Genomic DNA, 12,584 nt, shown 5'->3' on the forward strand with positions numbered 1-12,584 from the left:
TGATTGGCTGTTCAGCTAGCGAACCAGAGCACGAGAAAATAAAAACGGAAGTGACGACGCAAGTAAACGACGGAGTCAAGAGGGAACACACAGAGCGCCTGTCTCATTTGTTTATTTTCCTCATTCCAATACACGTGAATATTGTTAAAAGATATGGCTGTGTGGACCGAGGCAAGTGAGGACGAATTGATCAGCATGATCCAGGAAAGGCCGGCTTTGTATGACATTACAGAAAAATGTTAACGTTATGTCAACTGTGTGGCGAAAGCAGAACTGTGGCGTGAGATCGCAAATAAAGTTGTCATGTCAGGTAAGATTTCCTTTTTTGCAATAGTTTTTTCTTCTTCAGTAGTCCATATTTTAAAAAAAAACTGCATGTTAGATTGTTGTGTGCAACTTTCATCTTTGCACAGCAGTTAGTTTCACATTCAAAATGCACTAAAGATATCAAAACACTTAATGCATGTCTTTATGTCCAAAAGCAATGATAAATCCACAGTTTAGCCCTCATATATTTCGGTTGTACTAGCTGTGTGGAAAGTTTTGCAAAAGTGACCTAAATGTATTGAGAAATGTGTTCTAGCGACTGTAAAAAAAATGCTGTCATCCAGAATACATCCAGTTAAAAGTAGAACAAAAATGAACATTACAATAGCCATGAAATTGACATAACTCAGCGTAATGTTTTTTTTTTTTTGTCCCTCCTCAGAGAAAGAGCTCAAGAAGCGGTGGGATTCATTGCGAACCCAGTACATGTTACAAGAAATCTAACTATCAGGGTACACACACACACACACACACACACACACACACACACACACACACACACACACACACACACACACACACACACACATATATATATATATATATATATATATATATATATATATATATATATATATATATATGTGTGTGTGTGTGTATATAATTATTTTATTTATTTTTTCTTTCCATTTGAACAAATGAACATTCTGCTTTTGGTAAAGTGGCCAATGAATGTTCAGATGGGTCTATTTACAAGTAATTCAACAAATCAACTTCCACAATGTGCATCTGAATAGATCCATTTAGCCAATTTGCAGGGTATTGTTTTAGCTATGCCCTGTTATTGTTATGGGTTATTGGTGATTAAGTGTAAGAATCTATTGTATCACATTGTTTACATTTTGATTGTGTCTTTAAGGAACCTTTGTCTGAAAGTGAATCCTGTTTGCCCTCAGATGGTACCAACAGTGACACCTGGATTGGCACCCGTGAGCCCAGCTTCATTACGGCTGAGCTACGGCCCAGCACACCCGTAGATTCTTGGCTGAATCTACCTATATAGCTACTTTTATAGCTATTCTCTATATAGCTATTTGTGCCCATTGTACTGAACATTGGAAAATAAAAAACTTTGACTTTGGGTACTTGCATTCACAGTTCTTTATGTAAAAAAGGATCACAAAACACAAGATGATGCAGAATTCTAACCCTTATTTTGCTATTTGACATCTAACTAGCAGAGTAAATAAACACATCTTTATTGATGTTTTAATTTAAGAATAAATAGATTTTCAATTAATAGACATATTTCCATTATGTGTTACTTCCACAATACAATGTTATCAAAGTGCAATATCTGTAAATTAATAGTTAGCATGGTTACTGTCAGTTAAGTTCAGTGTATGGTTTAGTGTTACATTATTTTCATTAACATTTCTGTGCCACTGGAGATTTCATTTCCAAACTGCTGTTATGTGATGTGCAAGAACCAGCATATCATTTTGAAGAAATGTCACCATAGGCATGTTTCCAATGAAAAAAATATATACAAATTGTCATAATTCATTGAACTAGCACCAAGCATTGTCACAAACATAATTTACTGTAAATCAGACAGAATTCGTCATACATATATATTTATTTTAATAATCCCTTGGGCCATTGTTCAGATTGTGTCACATTAACTTCCACAATGCATCTGAATGAGCCAATTTGCAGGGTATTGTTTGAGCTATGCCCTGTTATTGTTATGGTTCATTGATAGGTGAACAAGTGTAATAATCTATGGTTTCACATTTCGACTTCGGGTATCCATGGTTTCACCCATTTAGTGAGCGTTCCTCGTATTTTTCGCGTCCGCTTCTACCTTTCCTCTTCCACAAGTGAAAGACCAAGGGCTGACAACGGCAATGCCATTTGCAACGTTCTGAAATGCACGAATCCGTCTGTGTGGGGAACGAAAACGACAGCTGATATCTTTATAGGCAGCTCTTCCGGTTTCCCGCTTCGAATAACGAAAACAGACTACTGCCACCAGCTGGGACGGAAAGGTACTTCCTCTAACGCAGGCGCAGAACGGACGCGCTATTGGCCGTCTGATGTCGAGCGTCGGCTTGGTGTGTCAGGGCAACTTTGGACCGCTTTGGACCCAAGACGCTGCCGACGTGAGCCAACGTGAGCCGACTCAGCAGTTTGCTTTCGTCGCCACTAGTTGATCGGCGTCGGCTTGGTGTGTTCCTAGCTTTAGAATACATAGTTGCATTATTGTTGCACATGTAAACACAGTCTGTGTTTTAGTGGTTAAATTACTGTCATGTTTTGCAGTTGCTGGAGACCAGGTCCAGGTTGTACAAGCTAACGCAGAAAGAGACCTGTGAGAGACCGCAACAATAGAGCAGATGTCTGATAAAGATGATGCTGTTGTTGATAGAAAGCCAGTGTGGATGGTGAGGTCTCCACCAAACAGAACTACGGTTGTCTGCGCTCTGCCAAGTGCCACGAACCAGACTAGAGGCTGACCCACGCTACACGTCACATCATCAGTGCATCATTATAATGTATTTTTACAATGCTCTTTGGAAATGTTTCCACTTATATATATTGTTTACTTAGAACATATATTATATGCATTTTTTTTTCCTCTTATTTCTTTACATCGCCGTCCTTTAAATAGAATTTGCTCACTTTTTTCCCCCCCATTCATTTTATAATATGTTTACAATGCTCTTTGGGAGTTTTTTTTTTTTTCACTTATTTTTATTGTTTACTTAGAACATCTATGTATATTATATAACCTTTTTTTATAACATTCTGGTTCTAATTTTATGTTTAAATTTTTGCATTGTCTCATTTTATAATGTTACATTTTAGATACACTGTGTATTTATTTCTTTATATCGCCAACTTTTAATATGTTGTGTTAATTTTATTTTTCATGCCTTTTTTACCCTTTCATTTTAACTTATGTTTATTTTATATAGTTATATTTATATTGTTTATTTGTTCCTTTTAAATGCCTTTATTTTTGTATTTTTTGTTCTTTACATTTTCATCCCTTTTAAATACATTTTGTTCACTTGTTTTTGTTTCTCCATTCTATTCTTTTGCTTGTTTAAAATGCTCTTGATAATGTTTTATGTACCTTAATAAATATTCCATATTTTCCTAAATTGTTTTTTGTGTGTATTTTTCCTTTGGGGGGAGAGGGGGGTGGGGTTTATGGTGTATGAGCAGTATCTGCATAGCTGACCTATAACCAATCAAATCACTAAGCTATAAGGCCTTGGGTGGGCTAAGTTTTAAAAGTAACCAATAAAATCACTTTACTGGGTTTTCAATGTGCCCTGTCCTCCAATAGCAGTTTGGGTTTTGGGAGTGGTTTTAAAAGAACAACCAATCCAGTTTGAGTTAAAGGGCCAATAAGGGGATGGGAGGCAAAGCTGCTCAGAGGTGTGAAAATGTCTCCTGAAAAAACCTGATGGGATTAATTGCCATGGCAACAAATGGCTGTAGCATGGAAGTATACGGCCACAACATACATCCGATTTGGTATCATTCCGGATGTATACGGATATATACAGATCCATGGAATTTGACCTATCCGGCCAGTATACTCCCGGATTCTTCCGAATTTCAGCAGTGTATACAGGAGTATACGGGTCCGGATACACCTTTTTTCATGCAGTGACTGTGTTGTTAAGTCTTTCTTAAATTCTCTAGCCATTTCTGTCATGCGTGAATACTCTTTCCATTCCTTGTTTGGTATTTTTTTAAAAGCTTAGCATGTGATTCAACAGCATAATGCCAGTAAACAAGACAAGCTCTGACTTTGATTTCTTCCTGTTCTGCCATTACATGACTCATTACGGACTCAACACAACTCCACACGTGGGCAGCCATCTTAAATTTGGAAACCCACGTCTGCATATTCATCTCTCCCCAGGAATTTTGGATGTTGTGCTGTCAGTGGCCCATTGGTTTAGGATAAGTATGCAACATATTGGGGCACCCCAATATGCCTCATAGACTCAAACATGGATGTGGACTGCACATCCCACCACATCATCTGACATTTGATATAATGAACAAAGACCCCAAAGTCTTATTTTGTTTTTCAGATACTTGAGAAATAACATTAGATGACACGATTTCCTAAAGCTTTAAAGGTTCCCTGCTTTGTGGCTGGCAGGCTGACAAGATCTCAACCTCTAGCCTAAAAAGCCTCAAGTTGTTTTTATTTCTCTGGTTTTCTTTGCCAGTGCTGTGCTCTGCTCAAACAAAAAAAGACAGTAAACAGGGTAAATAATAGAGTATTTGGTGAATATCAATAAGACTGTGAGCATATATTCTGCAACTCTGTGGTAATCTTTCCTTGTGGCAGCCTTGGCATACATATTTTATTTACTGGCACTCCTTGAACTTTTGCCTTAGTGTATTCCAGCAGAAAAATGTTTCCACCGCAGATAACTAACTTAACTTAACTTAACTTTTAACTAAACTTAAACTTAAACTTAAACTTAACTTAACTTTAACTTAACTTAACTTAACTTAACTTAACTTAACTTAACTTAACTTAACTTAACTTAACTTAACTTAACTTAATAATAATAATAATAATAATAATAATAATAATAATAATAATACATTTTATTTATAATGCACTTTATATTAAACAAAATCTCAAAGTGCTACAGAATTAAAAACAATCAACAACAATAAATAAATAAGTAAATTAATAAAAATAAAATAAAGAAGCAACAAGTCAATTAAAAGCTCTGCTAGAAAGGTGGGTTTTAAGACCACGCTTAAAAGCATCTATAGTCTGTGGAGTCCGCAGGTGGTCAGGGAGAGCATTCCACAGACTGGGGGCTGCAGAGCAGAAGGCCCGATCTCCCATAGTACAGAGATTGGCTGTGGGAGTTTTAAGGCGATACAGCGAAACAGAGCGGAGGTTACGAGTGGCTGTTTGTGTGGTGAGGAGTTTCTTGAGATAGGAGGGAGCATCACCATGGATGCACTGGTGCGTAAGGAGAGAGATCTTGTACTCGATCCTGAACGACACAGGAAGCCAGTGGAGTGATTTTAGAATGGGAGTGATATGGTCGTATTTGTGCACCCTCATGAGGATCCTAGCAGCGCTGTTCCGAATACACTGCAGCCTCTGGAGATTTTTGTTAGGGATGCCAATAAGGAGCGCATTGCAGTAGTCCAGCCTGGAGGAGGTAAAGGCATGGACAAGCTTCTCCGCATCTGCCAGTGATAGAATGGGACGAAGTTTGGCAATGAGGTGGAAGAAGGAGGTTTTACACAGGTGTTTGATGTGCACTTCAAAAGTAAGCTGTGATTCCATTCTGACCCCCAGATTGGTGACTGAAGTGGAAAGTGGAATGACCTGATCAAAGAAAGCAATGCTGCTGATAACGGACTTCTGGACCTGAAGTGGAGTGCCGACTAGGATAGCTTCTTTTGCTTCATCCACGCCTTTATCTCATCCAGGTAAGTGATCAAAGTGGATGGTGTGAGGTCAGCAGAGGGAGATGAACTTGTCCTAAAGTAAAGTTGAGTGTCATCAGCATAGCAGTGAAAAGAAATCCCATGCCGGTTGATGAGACGGCCAAGGGGGAGCATGTAAAGGATGAACAGGGTAGGTCCGAGCACAGAGCCTTGAGGGACACCGCAGGTGACATTGTGTGACAGGGATGTAGCTTCTCCTAACGCAACATATTCAGTTCTCCCAGTGAGATAAGAAGAAAACCAGTTGTGGACCGAGTCAGAGGAATGTACATGGTGGAATGTAAACGGTGAAGGAGGATGTTATGGTCAACTGTATCGAAAGCTGCAGTTAAGTCCAGGAGGATGAGAAGGGATGGGGAACCCTCATCTGCCGCCATCAATAGATCGTTTGTGACCCTGACCAAAGCTGTTTCTGTGCTGTGTCCTGAGCAGAAACCAGGCTGAAATTTCTCATAAAGATTTTTATGCTCCAAAAGGACCTGAAGCTGTGCAACAACTTTTTCCAGCACTTTAGAGAGGTATGGGAGGTTGGAGATGGGCCTGTAGTTGTCATTAACATCTGGGTCTAAAGTAGGTTTTTTTAGAAGTGGTCTGATGATAGCAGATTTTAGAGATGAAGGAACAAGGCCAGCCTGGAGGGAATTATTATTAATATTGGTAATAAATGGACTTAAGACACTGAGGTTAGATTTTACCAAGGCTGTAGGAAAAGGATCCAGTGCACAGGTGGATGGTTTCATTTTTCTGATGATGTCCTCAACCTCAAGCTGTGTGATGATGGAGAAGCAGCAGAGATGTTGGAAGGTACCTGGCTGTGGATCAACAGACGGGAGAGGCAGAGCGGAGGGGCTAGATAGAAGCAAGTGGATGTTGTCTACTTTGTTCCTAAAAAAAGGTCAGGAACTTATTGCACCTCTCTTCTGTGGCTTCTGAAAAAGAGAGAGTTTGCGGTTTGAGGATGTGATTTATAGTGGAGAAAAGCTTCTTGGAGTTTCCAGGGTTATTGTTGATGATGCAAGAGTAGAACTGTGACTGAGCATCTCTCAAGGACCTTGCGTAGGCCTTCTGATGATCTCTATAGGCTTGCCTATGAACAGTGAGTCCTGAGAGCTTGAGACGCCTCTCAAGTACACGCCCAAACGTCTTCATCTTCCGCAGTTTGCTGGTGTACCAGGGTGCTGAGCGCGAAAAGGTGACCATTCTAGTTATGACAGGTGCGTGAAGATCTAGAAGGCTGCTCAGAGACTTGTTGTAGAAGTCAACCAACTCAGAGACTGAGGCGAGATCAACAGAGGAGAATTGCTGAAGGTCTGTAGTTAAAGAGTCTTGGTTAATCTTTTTCAGGTTCCTGAAGCAAACTTGACGGGAATCTTTGGTAAGGGAAGAGGGGCGTGGCAGCTCCAATGAGATGGCCTGGTGGTCAGACACACCCAGATCATACATCAAGAGGTTTCTAATATGAGGAGAGTTGGAAATAACCAAGTCCAGAGTGTGCCCCCTAGAATGAGTGGGTCCATCCACATGCTGTTGGAGATCGAGGCAGTCCAATAATTGCAGAAACTCAGCTGCCAGGTGGCAGGAGGGGGTATCTACAAGAATATTAAAATCTCCTAATATTAAAATGTTGGCAGAAGTAGAGCAGAATGTTATGAGAAAGTCATGCATCTCAGAGATAAAAACTGAATTTGTTTTTGGGGGCCGATAAATAAGCAGTATTGTGAAAGAAAAAGGGGGTTCACATTTAAAAGCAAGGTATTCAAATGATGACACTGTGGGCAGAGGGAGAAAAGACAGCTCCAATGATTGTCTATGAATTACAGCTAAGCCACCACCAGGACCAGTGTAGCGGGCTTTCTCCAGGTAGCTGTAACCAGGAGGACAGGCATCATTAAGTGCTGAGTAAACTGCAGGCTGATGCCATGTTTCCATTAAGCACATAAGGTCTAATCTCTTATCAATGATGTGGTCTTGGATGAAATTGGATTGTGCATTAAAAAGTTCTATTTTGAGCATTGATGGGGTGGTGAATCTCGTTATTGGCCGTAAAACACTAAAATCCACTCCACATTTTTTTTTTTTGTCATGCGCTGTGCTAAAAGATCTGCGGTGTTTCCCGTGCAATCCAGTTTAGATTGGTGAGATCTCACGGTGATTCCCGTGTTACCAAAACGGAGAGCAAAACTGTTGTGATGACGCGGCAGATGTGCGATGGAGGTCCAGATGGATGGTATGACTGATGCAGAGTTTTCAGGCTGATGAAAAACTAGCCGGCGACGAGAGCCTCTATGGATGTAACGCGGTCTGCGCAGAAGTCCAAGTTCCTTAATGACCGCGATGCACACCGGAAATGTGCGGTCGTTGAAATTTAGCAGCTGTGGGATGGAATATTTAAGCTTCATGACGGCCGCTGGAAGGTTTCGACTAGGGCTCTGCATTATAGAAACACAGAGCTGGAACACTGTCAGGCACAGCGAGATGATGGTCCATACCATAGCAGAGGAGTGTATGCGCCAACTCCCAGCAATTCCAGCAAACAGCCGATAATAGAAGAGATAGCAGGGGTGAGTAAAAGTCTTTGAAATTAGGAGAAAAACCGTAAAAATCCGTACAAAAAAGGTTTTAGATGTATAAAAGTGGTGAACAATGAGAGTCCTCTCCTGTCCTGAGGGAGTCCATTCAAACTGCCAACTGTCAACAGCCAACTGTCAACAGCCGAGAAGAGCTATCCGAGATGATAAGATCCAAGAATTAGCACTGACTGAATGTACTAGTTACTGAAAAAAAATAAAAATTAAAATAAAGTTTATAATTAACGTATATAATCTAAAATCGGGTGGAAAAGCGGCGAACAGACAACGCCAGCGTCCTCTCCCCCTCGTTTCTAGGCAACCATCATTCAACTTAGACAAATAGACAACATATATTTAGAAAGCCAACACTGCACTTTCACACTTCTGGCAGTATAAACCTTAATCCTTATCTTTCTTTTATCGTTATTCTTTTGTTTGTATTCAGACATTGTACCCTATAGACATTGTACCCTCTGGCATGATGGCTTGCCCATTAAAACACACTGAACTAAGTCACATATGATCTAAAGTCTTTCTAGAAAAAAAACTAAAAAGCATAATCTTGGGGACCTTGCATGAATTATTGTAAGAAAATAGATAGCACAACAGGTGCATTAATTGCACTTTAGTTGGAAGCTTGAAAATTGTAAGTTTACTCGCTTCATTCGCGCGTGACATTCACTTCACAACAGACTCAAATTTGCATCATGGGAGGGACTTCTGCCCGGCGGCTAGTCTCATTGCCAAATGGCTGACATGGATTGTTTTAAAATACAGTGAATAAGCTTAATTTGCTGGCTTTAGCCTGATGTCTCAATAGGGTGAATTCAGGGGGATTGGGAAACTTTTTCTAAGTCATCACAATGGCAAAAAGTGTCCAAATCACCCTGAAAGCATAGCTCAAATTGAGTCAAGAGCTTTTTTTTTTTTTTTTTTTTTTTATGTTATATTTAGCATTTTAAATGGAGCTAATCGCTATATCTGCTTAGCATTTATAATTTAAACATCAATTTTTCATATAAAAATAGCCGAGATCGCATGAAATCACGCACAAAACATATCCCATAGTTATTGTGACTCACGTAAGATGATTGACCACTCTAGAGATCAAATAAATGTGCAATAACTCATCTGGCAAACCAGGAAGAGGAGAGAGCTGTGAATGCTCTTTTTGAGCTCTTCAGATTGGATAATTCAGAGGGAAATTAATAGAAATGGTATAATGTATGATGAAATCGTTTCCAAACATGTGATAATAAATCAATATTTCTCAAATGATGCACACTTTTGAACTAAGAGCTCTAGCAAACACTTTTCAGAGGTGACTGACTTCATATGCGTGTGATATTTAGTTAAAATATCATACATTACAGATGGATTTCTTTTGCACTTCTCACATAAATTAATAAATGAATGTCAGTCACTAAAACCTAGTTTTTTCATTAACAGGGGTCAAATATTGTAGCTGGAGTCTTTAACATTTCTAATGATACAGAGTTTGTCCAGATCAAGTTAGAGTGTGATGTTTTAATAAGGTAAATGTTTAACAATAATAATCTGGTGCCGTCTGCAATCTTTGATTGTAAAGGGGTTTTAAATTAACATAACCACAATTATTGTAAACAAACAGTATTTCATAGTTTAGTTGCAAACAAATGCAATTTTCTAAATTAATTCTCTTTTTAATTCTGTCTGTACAACATCTTTAGTAGGGCACTGCCTCATGTGGTTACTATCCATAAAAATTATATCCCCACAACCTCAAATGCAATAAATATTAATGACAGAGATTGGCACAGCATTACCCACCTTTAAATATTTCGAAAGTTATTAGTACTACGGTTTGCTCCTCGACAGGAAATGGCTTGACATTGTTATGATGCAGCCTTGAGAGAGGAGAGACTGGGATTGGGAAAAAATGGAAACAGCAGAAACGTGTTTTCAATGATTTTTCTATGAGCCATGCCACAGTGACCAGAGGGCATAACATGGGAATACAAAATATGAGACATAGTCTTCTACATGAAACGAATAGAGCAATTCAAATACCTTAAAAATGATTGAAAAACAAACAACTGCCTTGTAGATTTTGATAAGAGTTTTCAGAGCCATTTCACTGAGGGCCATAAAAACATTGTTTCACTTAATGGTGAGTGCACTGTTTAACAATAACATTTTTTTTTTTTCATCAATGAAGATAAAATGCATAATACATTTGTAAATCTAGTGTTATTTTGGGGGAAAAATGCCATTTAATTTCACATTTTGTGCAGATAAAATCCAGTCATTTCCATAAGAGTAGAGAGGGTTCAAGTTGTTCACAATAAAAAGTAGTTTGGTTTGAAGGTCACAGCAGAGTTATACTTTTTGCCTGAAATTTTCCTCTAAAACTATTGTGACTACACCTTTAAGCCACAGCCATGGCAAACAAGGCCTATATATATAAGACCCGGTTTTGCCGTTAAATAAAATTGTATATGAATTGTTCCTACCTATAACAGATATTTTGGAGTGCATTTTTATTATTTAAAATGAAAAACAAAAAAACTTTTATTTGAAAAAAATATTCATTTTTCACATGACATCACACCCTTATAGGAACACCAACCTGGAGGACAAAACAAGGCTTTCTTCCATTGACCACCAGTCATTTTTACCAAGTTTGTGTAAGTACTAATGCAATCAGACAGTGATATTAAAAGACCAAATTCAAAATACACCCCATTGATAATGCATACTTTGCAAAGGCAAGCAAATGAACACAGAACATAAACACAACACAAGGTTTCTCATTAAGTGTTTTCCCCATCAAAACCCACTATAAAAAATTGTGTTCATCTTCTGGGCTAAATGCCTGCCTGTATATAGCCTAGAATGCGTCATTAAAAAGGTGTAAACTAAAAAATAATGTATATTTTAAAATCATAGTTTTAGTATATTGAGGCACTTTAAGGGTGGGTTGCACCGATTAAGCATCTTAACTTGACGTCAGTTCACCCTCCGCCTGTGCTGCATGATCAGCCCTTTAATCCTAATGGTCTTCCTACATATTTAATCTGTTTAAAATGAAGTGGTGCAACACGACTCGATTTAAAATAAAACCCAGATCAACAAATCCTTGATTAGTGTTAAACTTAGTTAATTATTGCTGCAAACTACCCTAAGTGTTTTTTCATGTTCTTTTTTAGAACGTGTCCAATATTTACCCAGCGTTGGATTGCCAAATAACCCAGAAATGGTTGTTTTTAAGACAGAGTTGTTTAGAATGATGAGAGAAAAGAAAGCAAGGAAGGGACAGGTGGATGCATAAATAAGAAATGAGAAACATTCAATGTGTGCCACACAAGTCCTGAAAAGTGAAGCCACAGCATTTCGATCCCATTTCGATCCTCAATCCAGGTTGAATATTCAATAAAAAATGTCTTCTATCCTTCTATCACAAAAACACAAACCGTTCTGATGAACAATTCGATAGTACACAAGCATGATATTCGTATATTAGTATAGAGTATAATATATATTAGTTGTATATAAAGCAAAACGCAGCATGTTAACGCATGGATTGCAAACCCTTTTTACTTTAAATCGTGAGACAAGCAGAAAAATTATGATTTTAAACAACCTTTTGCTGGAAATACGCTCAAACAAATGTGTGTTTCAGTTTCTGGTGTGAAAAGATGGAATTATCTAGAAAATGAATTAAAATGTTGTTCAAATATTCTTAAATTTAAATATAAGTATAAAAAGAAGATATTTAATCTGTACAAAAATGAATGTAAAAATTGTTAAAATTATAACAATGATGGTTTCGTCGTTGTTTTTGTTTTAAAAGTTGTCATTATTGCATTATTGTTGTTTTTGTTTGTTTATTCTTGTTTAAATGTGTGTGTGTGTGTGTGTGTGTGTGTGTGTGTGTGTGTGTGTGTGTGTGTGTGTGTGTGTGTGTGTGTGTGTGTGTGCGCCTATGTGTATTACGGGGACATTTCACCTGAATACACGCCACATTATGAGGACATTTTGAATTATGAGGACAGGGCCGATGTCCTCATAATTCTAACAGTGTAGAAGTGTTTCTATACATAGGGGGAGCTAAAATCCAGAATTTCAGCTAAAGTCCTTATAATTCACATAGACCTGATTTTGTGTATCAGCTGTGTATCGAGACAGCGCCCCTGGACGTGGGTCTGCGGTACTGCACCCCTCATAAATATTCACTCTCGTGTAAGGAATCGG

General features: G+C 38.4%; 1 protein-coding gene and 1 long non-coding RNA gene across 2 annotated transcripts in view; one reads left to right on the top strand and one right to left on the bottom strand.

Annotated features, from left to right (window-relative positions):
- Window positions 1-12,584, top strand: part of LOC137044478 (uncharacterized) — a 379,696-nt gene that overhangs the window by 242,104 nt on the left and 125,008 nt on the right. The window lies entirely within an intron of this gene.
- shisa9b (shisa family member 9b) overlaps window positions 1-12,584 on the bottom strand; it is an 84,188-nt gene that overhangs the window by 25,688 nt on the left and 45,916 nt on the right.

The sequence above is a fragment of the Pseudorasbora parva genome, chromosome 2 (assembly GCF_024679245.1).
Source record: "Pseudorasbora parva isolate DD20220531a chromosome 2, ASM2467924v1, whole genome shotgun sequence".
Lineage (NCBI taxonomy): Eukaryota > Metazoa > Chordata > Actinopteri > Cypriniformes > Gobionidae > Pseudorasbora > Pseudorasbora parva.